This window comes from Nicotiana tomentosiformis, chromosome 3 (assembly GCF_000390325.3).
Source record: "Nicotiana tomentosiformis chromosome 3, ASM39032v3, whole genome shotgun sequence".
NCBI classification, from domain to species: Eukaryota; Viridiplantae; Streptophyta; class Magnoliopsida; order Solanales; family Solanaceae; genus Nicotiana; species Nicotiana tomentosiformis.
The window spans coordinates 6,722,842-6,734,669 of NC_090814.1; the positions used below are offsets into that span (position 1 = coordinate 6,722,842).

Here is an 11,828-nt window from a genome sequence, read left to right on the forward strand (position 1 = left end):
CATCGCAAGAGACTTGTAAGTGTATATAAAATATCTGAAAATCTCATTTAAGTTTGCACTAATTCGAATCTGAAATTTTTTTAAAGTTCGGTTGCCTGAAGTTGTGAGTTGCGGATTATCTCTTGTTCTATTTTTAATATTCTGTGCTTGAAATTATTGTTTGAGAATTTCTTTTCGAAAAATCTGGGTTGTCAATGTGTGCCGAAATTGAAGTTAGCAGCTGGATGAAGGGATTTTAGGTGTTAGATTTCTTTCTTGCTAGTTATTGACCTTTCTGATTACAAGAGTGCACCTTTCTTAACAATTAGTGCACCTTTCTTAACAATTGAAAAAACGTTTGTTAAAGGAATTGGCCAAATAGTACTATTAACTGTTAGATGAATTTCTACATCCGTTATAGCCATTCAATTTTTCTGTTTTTGATTTCATGGCGAATGATATGAAACAAAAGACAGTAGTAAGGTTTATTTCACCAAACATGCATCCTTGTGACATTATTGGAAGTTTGACCCCTCTGTATTTTATATTCCTTTGTTGTTATTATCATAAGCTAGTACTAAGCTAGTAGATAGATTTTGGCACCAAAGAAAAACGTTCTTATGCCTTAAACTAATAAGATTTTGAAGGTGGGAACTTGTTTAGTTTTTAGTTTCTCTGTTCTACTTAAGTTGCTTCCTTTTCTCTATGTTATATTTCAATCTTATTTTTATACAAACGTCTTTTTGCTAATCTTTTGAATTTAATATATTTTGTATAGGCTATTAAAAAGGGTCGAGATCCAACACCAAGTGAGAAACATTTGCATATCCATACACATAGTAATGATGGAAAATCTTTTGTTGGTGAGAAATCCCGAATCGTACATGTAAGTCAACTTTTTAAATAGTTTTATTGACTTTACTTTCATATCTTTTTTCATTTTGTAAATTGCATACTCAATATGTTTTAATGTTTCAATTTCACTAACTATTAACTCTTCTACAGGAAAAGTATCAGGAAATATTACAACAACAAACACAAAGTCAATATGATATTGATCAGTGTAAAGCATATTACGAAGCTGCGGGAGGAGAAAAGAAAAGAAGAGTATATGGTCTTGGATCTCAAGCAAAATGCTACTACGGGCCGAATCTTCGTGACTCTTTTGGATCTGATGCAACTTTCTCAGCAGCACTTTCAAATGCTCAATCAACACTGATAGGGAATCTGGATGAGTTAGTGACACGATTGATTCCTGTACTAACAGATCATATAGTTCATGTAATCGTTGAGCGGGTACGCGAATTAGTTTCTTTACCCTCGCATCAGCCAAATATTGATCTTACCAACCACCCATCAGATGTGGTACCTACAGTTCCTACCTCTTTCTACTGCTACTAACATTGATGAGGTTCATGCATTGGGTTCTGATGATGACCATGACTCTCCAGCCTCGCATAGTTAGCCTATTTTGTTTAGACTTTATTGTTGGTGCTTGTGGATGTTTTGTACTTAACGATACAGTTATATGCATTATGATATATATTTTGGACCTTGTTGAATGTTAATTTATATTAATATCAGTCACTTTTAATTAAGTGTATTTAATAGCTTTTTTGTAATATGCTTGAACATGGTACATTTAAAATAATAAATAAATTAAAAATTTAAAAATATTTAGCAACAGATATTTTTTGTAGCTAAAATTAATGCATATAATTAAATCTTGGGATGGATTGGAGACAAAAGATTTTTATCGCGAAAAGGAGGAAGAACTAGCGACGGATTCTTTCGTTGCTAATCAGAACAAACAACGTATTTTATTATGAATTGTAGCGACAAAATTAGTCAAAATAGCGATGAAACCAAGCAAAATAGCGACGGTTTTTCGGTAGCTAAACGTTGCTACAGATATATTTCCGTCGCTAATCCGTCGCTAGATCTGCGAAGGTTTGTATTTTTCGTCGCTATGAGCTTAGCTACGAGCATTTTAGAGACCAACTTGAATAGCGACGGAAATAACATGTGTAGCAACGAAATACGTCTTTCGCTAATCGCTATTTTTTTTTGTAGTGGAACACGAAGCGCTAGGGCCACAAGGTCGGGTTCTTTTGGGATAGACTTGTGAAGAAGGAATAATTTAATTAGTATATATAATTGATCATCATCAAATATATCTATTTGTAAATTGATTCATCGACTTATAGCTTACTTAGATGCATCGATGAATATTAAAAATAAAACGCCTCGACCTATATCAATGAATATTAAAAATAAAATATCTCGACCTATATCGATTAATCTATGTCATGCATTATTAGTGATGAATGAATGAAATGTAGGAGAATTAATACTAAATATCTTTGACATGTATATATGGATCACAAATTAAAGAAACGAAATAAGTTATTAGCATTAAAATATAACAATCGACTAATCATATTTAAAATAGAATAATATTGGTTTATCAATTCAGCAATTGATAAAGTTTTCGTATGTAGTAATGTATGTGATTGATCATCAATTACAATATAGTGTATGTGTGTGTGTGTGTGTGTGTGTTTGTGTGTGTGAAATTACTTATATACTTAATTATAACTTAGGTAATTAATTTAGATAGATGAATACAAAGGGTAAAACATCTTGACCGATATTTATTAATTTATGTGATTTGTAATTAGTTATAAAACGAATGAATATATAAGACGAAATGTGGAATTCGAATAAAATAAACGTCTCATACATATACCTTTATTTTTTTTATTATGATTGATTAATATATATATGTGTGAATAAAATATATGCTTATAATTTATTAAAAGTAATTAGTTAATATAATTATTTATAAAGATTATGCTTATATTTTATAATTATTTATATTAATATATATTTGAATAAAATAAATGCTTATAGTTTATATTAATTTTTTTTATAGTTTATAATATTTTAAGAAATAAAAACACAAAAAAACATAATTTAGTTTTGTTTCTTAAAAATAACCGACCAAAGTTGGTCGGTTATTGGTCAAACACAGCAAACGCCCGGTCACTTAGTGTACCTACCAACATTACCGGCCAACGTTGGTCGGTAATTCTAAATCGAGATCCCAAATACGGGATTTCCCTCTCATTTCTCTTACTATCTTCTAGTCACGACCCCAATTCACCCTCCATAGGATGTCGTGATGGCACCTAGTCTCTAAGACTAGGTAAGCCTAACAAATTACGGAATAACATAATAAGAGTCTGAAACTCAAACCTCAATTGTTGTAATAAATAAAAACTGCAAGTCAAAGAACTACAATCTCCAAAAACTAAGTAGAAACTAGTCACAAGCTTCTAAGAGAAATAATTTGTCTCTATACATCAGAGTCTACTAAAATAAGGAAAACAACATGATAAGGATAGAGGGGGACTCCGAGGTCTGCGGACATTGGCAAATGCACCTTGAAGTGTCACGACCCAAATTTTCCCTCCGTATGATGTCGTGATGACACCTAGTCTCTACGACTAGGTATGCCTAACATTTTACGGAATAATGAAATGAAAACATAAATTTAACAACTAACTGTAGCAGTAACAACATAACTGGGTACTATGCTGCCTGGCATGTGCAATAACCAACTATTCAAAAATACACAGAAATCCCAAAACCCGGAACATCATAAGTCACAAGCTACAGAAGGAAACAAGTATCTCTATACACCAGTGTCTAATAAGAGAAGAAAGGAAGGTAAATGACATAGGAGGGAATAGAGGGGGACTCCGAGGTCTGCGGACGCGGCAGATATACGTTAAAGTCTCCGTACAACAACAAGAACTCTCAGCTAGTAGCGGGCCTGATAAGAAGTACCTGGATCTGCACACAAAATATGTGCAGAAGAGTAGCATGAGTACACCACAATCGGTACCCAGTAAGTGCCAAGCCTAACCTCGGTAGAGTAGTGACGAGGTCATGTCCGGGCCCTATTGGAATATGATAATAAAGTTAGGCAAGAATGAAATATCTCCGTAAAATAAAGACTGAAATTTAACAAGAAGGAATTCATAAAAGGTAACAACTCAATACACAGAAATACAACAGGGGATCTCCCGAGATACCGTCTCATAGTCCCAAACATAAATGTGCAGAGGGGATCTCCCGGAATACCGTTCCGCAGTCCCAAAGTAAATATGCAAGACAGGGCGATCTCCCAGAATACCGTTCCGTAGTCCCAAAGTAAATATTCAAGACAGGGGGATCTCCCGGAATACCGTTCCGTAGTCCCAAAGTAAATATGCAAGACAGGGGGATCTCACGGAATAACGTTCTATAGTCCCTAAGTAAATATGCAGGGAAAACTCCTGAGGAACAACCTGGTAGTCTCAAAAGTAAATACACAGACCAAACGACAAATACAATAGTTAACAGTAAGATTTGTACGCTTATACTGATAAAGAACAAGGAAAAAGCAGGAAGATCAACTAGGCATGCTTCACAGAGTTCAAGTAAGCAGTTAAAGCACGTAGACATGCGATATTTGACTAAACAGGATAGCTACACCTATTGGAATAACTCAATTAAGAATGAAAATATGTTGATATTCATTAAAATGATATAATCAAAATAAAAGGAAAACAGGTTGCTGCTCAGTAAGAAATCTGGTTTTTCCACAACTAGCCCGTGTACGTACTCGTCATCTCACGTACACGGCGCTCACATATCACAATAGTTCCAAATCTTAAGGGTATTTCTCCCACACAAAGTTAGGCAAGCCATTTACCTCGAACCATGCTCAATTAATCTGTAACAATGCCTTTTCCATGAATATCCGACTCCGAATGGCCCAAATCTAGCCAAAATAATTACATATCATAAATACAGCTATAATAGACTAATCTAATTAATGAAATCAAGATTTTAATAAAAATTCCGAAATCCGTCCTAAAAAGTAGACCCGGGCCCACGTCTTAGAATCAGGTAAAAGTCACAAAATCCGAAAGCACATTCACTCACGAGTCTAACCATATCAAATTTACTAAAATCCGACACCAAATGGTCCTTCAAATCCACAATTCAAACTTTCCAAATCCCTAGCCTTAAACTCCCAAATTCCACCTTAAATACAAACTAACTAGGTGGAAAAATAAATGGGGAAGCAAGATTATTGATCAAAAATAAGCACAAGGGACTTAACTCAAGAAATGCCTCGAAAATACTCTCAAACATCGCCCTAATCCAAGTTTGCAAAGTCCAAAATGACAAAAATCACGAAGCCCTTTGATTTTAAACACTTCCCAGGCATTTCCGCACCTACGGAGCCTGGCTCGCATCTGTGCGCCCGCTGGTGCGAAAATGTGGGTGCACTTGCGAAAACAACTAACCCTGGCTGCCTCCGCTTCTGCGACCACTGGTCCGCATCTCCGCTATCGCAGGTGTGGAGAAACAGTCGCACCTGCGACCTCTGCTGATCTCCACCCCTTCCGCACCTGCACTCAACCTTCCGCACATGCGGCCTCGCACCTGTGGCTAATACCCTCGCAGGTGCGATCATACCAGCAAAAGACCAAACTTCAGAAATTTCTCAACTTCCATTCCAAGTCCGTTAACCGCCTGAAACTCACCTGAGGCCCCCGGGACCTCAACCAAACATACCAACCAATCCTAAAACACCATACGAACTTAGTAGAGCCCTTACACCATATCAAACAACGTTAAATCACAAATCATCCTCCGATTCAAACTTAAAGAACTTGAAACTTCCAAATTCGACAACCGATGTCGAAACGAACCAAACCATGTCTGATTGACCCCAAATTTTGCACCCAAGTCATATTCAACATTACAGACCTACTCCAACTTCCGGAATCGGAATCTGACCCCGATAAAAAAGTCCACTACTAGTCAAAATCTCCCAAAATTCGACTTTCGCTATTTCAAGCCTAAATGAGCTACAGACCTCCAAAATACAATCCTGACACGTCCCTAAGTCCAAAATTACCTAACGGAGCTAACGGAACTGACAGAATTCCATTTCCGAGTCGTCTTCATACAGTTCCGACTACGGTCCAAATCCTAAGGCTTAAACCTCCATTTAGGGACTAAGTGTCCCAAAACACTCCAAAAACCAAAACAAAACCTCCCGGCAAGTCACAATAACAAAAATAGATATGGGAGAAGCAGTAAATAGGGGATCGAGGCTATTACTCTCAAAACGACCGGATGGGTCGTTACATCCTCCCTCTCTTAAAACAATCATTCGTCCTTGAACGAGCATAGAGACATACCTAAAGTGGTAAAAAGATGAGGATAACGGCTTCACATATCCTGCTCGGTCTCCCAAGTTGCCTCCTCGACCAAATGACCTCTCCACTGAACCTTCACGGAGGCAATATTCTTTGACCTTAGCTTTCCGACATGCCTGTCTAAAATAGCCACTGGCTCCTCAACATAAGATAGATCCTTGTCCAACTGGACTGAGCTAAAATCCAACACATGAGAGGGATCACCATGATACTTCCGGAGCATCGAAACATGAAATACCGGATAAATTCCTGCTAGGCTGGGAGGCAAGGCAAGCTCATAAGCAACTTCCCCAACTCGCCGCAACACCTCAAAGGTACCAATAAACCTTGAGCTCAGCTTGCCCCTCTTTCCGGACCTCATAACGCCCTTCATAGGAAAAACCCGGAGCAAGACCCGCTCTCCAACCATGAATGCAACATCACGAACCTTTCGGTCCATGTAACTCTTCTGTCTGGACTGGGCTGTGCGAAGTCTATCCTGAATCACCTTAACCTTTTCCAAGGCATCATGAACCAAGTCCGTACCCAATAATCTGGCCTGGTCTGGCTGGAACCAACCCATTAGGGACCGACACCGCCTACCATACAGAGCCTCATACGGTGCCATCTGAATGCTGTACTGATAACTGTTGTCGTAAGAAAACTTCGCAAGTGGCAAGAACTGGTCCCAAGCACCCCCAAAATCTAACACACAAGCGCGGAGCATATCCTCCAGTATCTGAATAGTGCGCTCGGATTGTCCGTCCGTATGAGGGTGAAATGCTATGCTCAACTCAACCCGAGTACCCAACTCCTACTGTACAGCTCTCTAGAACCGTGATGTAAACTGCATACCCCGGTCAGAGATGATAGATACCGGTACGCCATGAAGCCTGAAGATCTCACGGATGTAGATTCAAGCTAGCTGCTCGGAAGAATAGGTAGTCATCACAGGAATGAAATGAGCTGACTTGGTCAGCCTATTTACAATCACCCAAACTGCATCAAACTTCCGCTGAGTCCGTGGGAGTCCAATAACGAAATCCATAGTGATCCGATCCCATTTCCACTTAGGAATCTCTAACTTCTGAAGCAATCCACCTGGACGCTAATGCTCATACTTTACCTGCTGGCAATTCAGACACCGAGCTACATATTCTACTATGTCCTTCTTCATTCTCCTCCACCAATAATGCTGTCTCAAGTCCTGATACATCTTTGCGGCACTCGGATGAATAGAGTACCACGAATTGTGAGCCTCCTGGAGAATCAACTCACGCAAACCGTCCACATTAGGCACACATAGCTTGCCCTGCATCCTCAATGCACCATCATCCCCAATAGTGACCTCTTTAGCATCTCTGTGCTGGACCGTGTCCTTAAGGATAAGCAGATGGGGGTCATCATACTGACACTCCCTGATACGATCATAAAGAGAAGACCAAGAGACCACACAAGCTAATACTCGACTCGGCTCAGAAATATCCAATATCAAATACTAGCTGACTAAGGCCTGAATATCCAACGCCAATGGCCTCTCTGCTGCTGGTAGATATGCTAAACTCCCCAAACTCTCTGGATGGTACTCCCCAAACTCTCAGGTAGATATGCTAAACTCCCCGTAGATATGCTAAACTCCCCAAACTCTCAGCATCGGCCACCACATTAGCCTTCCCTGGATGGTACAAAATAGTGATATCGTAGTCCTTAAGAAGCTCCAACCACCTCCGCTGATGCAAGTTAAGATCTTTTTGCTTGAACAAATGCTGCAAACTCCAGTGATCGGTATAGATATCACAAGGGACACCGTACAAATAGTGCCTCCAAATCTTCAAGGCATGAACAATGGCTTCTATCTCAAGGTCGTGGATAGGATAGTTCTTCTTCTGCACCTTCAGCTATCTGGACGCGTAGGCAATCACCCTACGGTCCTGCATCAACACCGCGCTGAGACCAATCCGTGATGTATCACAATATACAGTATAAGACCCCGAACCTGTAGGCAATACCAACACTGAGACTGTAGTCAAAGCTGTCTTGAGCTTCTGAAAGCTCTCCTCACATTCTTCTATCCACCTGAATGGAGCACCCTTATGGGTCAGCCTGGTCATAGGTGCTGCAATAGATGAGAATCCCTCAACGAACCGACGGTAATACCCCGCCAAACCAAGAAAACTCCGAATATTCGTAGCTGAGGACGGTCTGGGCCAACTTTGCACTGCATCAATCTTCTTCGAATCCACCTGGATCCCATCACTCGATACTATATGACCCAAGAATTCCACTGAGTCTAGCCAAAACTCACACTTTGAAAATTTTGCATATAACTTCTTTTCTCTCAAGGTCTGAAGCGTAGTCCTCAGGTGCTGCTCATGATCTTCCCGAGTCCAGCATTACACCTGAATGTCGTCAATAAACACAATGACAAATGAGTCAAGATAAGGCCGGAACACACTGTGCATCAAGTTCATAAAAGCTGCAGGGGCATTGGTCAGCCCAAAAGACATAACAAGAAACTCATAGTGACCATATCTGGTACTGAAAGCAGTTTTCGGGATATCTGGCTCTCGAATCTTCAACTGATGATATCCTGAACGTAAGTCAATCTTGGAAAACACTCTGGCACCCTATAACTGATCAAATAAGTCATCAATACGAGGCAATGGCTACTTGTTCTTCACTGTGACTTTGTTCAACTGGCGGTAATCAATACACATCCGCATAGAACCATCCTTCTTCTTCGCAAATAAGACAGGAGCACCCGAAGGTGACACACTAGGCCGAATGAAGCCCTTATCAAGAAACTCCTGTAACTGCTCCTTTAACTCCTTCAATTCAAGATGAGCCATACGATATAGACGAATAGAGATGGGCTGAGTGCCCGGCAACAAATCAATGCCAAAATCAATATATCTGTCGGGCGGCATGCCCAGAAGATCAGCTAGAAATATATCTAGAAAATCCCTCACTACTGGGACTAACTTAACTGTAGGGGTATCAATACTGACATCTCTCACATAAGCTAGATATAAGTCACACCCCTTCTCAACCATTCGTTGAGCTTTAAGAAATGAAATAACTCTGCTGGGAGTATACTCTAAGGTACCTCCCCACTCTAATCGCGGTAAACCTGGTATAGCCAGCGTCACGATTTTGGCGTGACAATCAAGAATAGCATAATGGGGAGACAACCAGTCCATGCCCAAAATAATATCAAAGTCCACCATGCTGAGCAATAATAAATCGGCTCTGGTCTCAAAACCACTAAGAGCAATCAAACACGACCGATACACGTGGTCCACAACAAGAGAATCTCCCACAACAGTAGACACATAAACAGGGGAACTCAAAGAATCCCGAGATATGCCCAAATACGGGGCAAAATAAGAGGACACATAGGAATATGTAGAGCCTGGGTCAAATAATACTGACGCATCTCTATGACATACTGGAACAATACCTGTAATGACAGAATCAGAAGCAACTGCCTCTGTACGAGAAGGAAGGGCATAATATCTGGCCTGGGCTCCCTTTTTAGGGCGACTTCTACCTCCCCGAACTCCACCTCGAGCTGGCTGAGCAGGTGGGGTGGTAGCTGTAATCATAGCCTGAGGACCCGGTGGAGTACGTTGTGGCTGGGAAGTCTGTGGAGGTGCACCCCTCCTAATCCTGGGGCACTCCATCACCATATGGAGAGTGTTGCCACACTCAAAACAAGCTCTGTGAGGGCGTGGCTGTTGTGACTCGCTCGGGTCAGGTCTGCTGGACTGGCTGCTAGGAATACCCTATGCAGGAGGCACACTAGATACTGGCAGTGCATAATAAGGCTCCTGGGGTCTAGAAGGAGCTGGAACACCGCTGGCGGCTGGAAGAGCTGAATGAACGGGGCGGATCACATAACCCCTACCATGGAGCGCTGCTGGGGCACGAGCTCCAGAATAATAACTAGTCTCTCGAGACCTCTTGGCCTCTCTCTCTCCTCTCTATCCCGAGCAAGCATCCCCTCCAATCTTCTAATAATACTCACAACCTGCTGATAAGAAATATCCATTTCCAACTCCCTGGCCATACTAATACGGATGCAGGGGTGGAGTCCCTCAATAAACCGTCGAACGCTCTCTCTAACTATGGCAACAAAGGCCGGTGCATGTCGGGCCAAATCACTGAAACGGACTGCATACTCTGACACAATCATAGCATCCTGGCGCATCTACTCAAACCTCGCGCGCCATGAGTCCCTGAGGCTCTGAGGGACATACTCTCTCAAAAACATTTCCGAGAACTGAGTCCATGTAAGTGAAGCTGCCTCAGCCGGACTACTCAACTCATAAACACGCCACCACTGATAGGCTGCTCCTCTAAGCTGGAATGTAGTAAAAGAAACCTCGCTCGTCTCCGCTACACCCATAGTATGGAGAATACGATAACACTCCTCTAGAAAACCCCGAGCATCATCTATAGCCAATCCGCTGAAGGTAGGTGGGTGGTACTTTTTTTACCTCTCAAGTCTAAGCTGCTCTACCTCAGAAGCTACTGCCCTAACCTCGGGTTGAGCTGGAGCTACCGGTTGCATTGGTACAATCTCTGAGACCTGGTCGAGCTGAGCCCGCTGCTCTGGAGTACCGACGACGGGAGTCTGTGCTCCTCCCCCAGCCTAAGATATGGAAGAAGCAAGTGGAATCAATCCAGCCTTAGTTAAGGTGCTGAACATGCTCAGAAACTGGGCTAGAGTCTTCTGGAGGGCTGGTGCAGAAATAAGTGCCTCAGGTGTCTGCCCTCCAGTTGGAACTACTGGGGGCTACTCTGTAGCAGCTCGTGCAGTGCTCTGGCTGCACCACGTGGATGTCCTCGGCCTCTAACCCCGGCCCCGACCTCTCGCGGCTCTAGCAGGGGGCGCAGGTGCCTGGTCATCTGATCCGCCTGTACGTGTCCTCACCATTTGTGAGAGAATATAATAAAGAAGTTTAGAATTTCGAAGTCAAAAATTTCGCACGACAAGGAATCAAAGAAGTAAAATTTTTCCTAATAGTTCCATAGCCCCCCGAAGATAAATACAGACGTCTCTGTACCGATCCGCGAGACTCTACTAAAATTGCTTCTGACTCACGACACCTATGAACCTAGAGCTCTGATACCAACTTGTCACGACCCAAATTTCCCCTCTGTATGACGTCATGATGGAACCTAGTCTCTACGACTAGGTAAGCCTAACATTTTGCGGAATAATGAAATGAAATAATAAATTTAACAACTAACTGTAGCAGTAACAACATAACTGGGTACCATGCCGCCTGGCATCTGCAATTACCAACTACTCAAAAATACACAGAAATCCCAAAACCCGGAACATCATAAGTCACAAGCTACAGAAGAAAACTAGTATATCTATACACCAGAGTCGAATAACAAAAGTAAGGAAGGTAAATGACATAGGATGGAATAAAGGGGGACTCCGAGGTCTGCGGACGTGACAGATATACCTTGAAGTCTCCGTACAACAACAAGCACTCTCAACTAGAAGCGGGACTGATAAGAAGTACCTGGATCTGCACACAAAACATGTGCAGAAGAGTAGTATGAGTACAC

The 11,828-nt window shown here is 41.5% G+C and overlaps 2 long non-coding RNA genes across 2 annotated transcripts; one reads left to right on the forward strand and one right to left on the reverse strand.

The window, feature by feature from the left end:
• Positions 1-609: 609 nt before the first annotated feature.
• On the forward strand, positions 610-1,582 carry LOC117276517 (uncharacterized). The gene is made up of 2 exons (XR_004506773.2): positions 610-865; positions 985-1,582. It is a non-coding gene; the product is annotated as an uncharacterized lncRNA (long non-coding RNA).
• On the reverse strand, positions 1,046-1,350 carry LOC138908704 (uncharacterized). The gene is made up of 2 exons (XR_011415106.1): positions 1,241-1,350; positions 1,046-1,118 (listed from the first exon to the last, which is right to left on the reverse strand). It is a non-coding gene; the product is annotated as an uncharacterized lncRNA (long non-coding RNA).
• Positions 1,583-11,828: the final 10,246 nt, after the last annotated feature.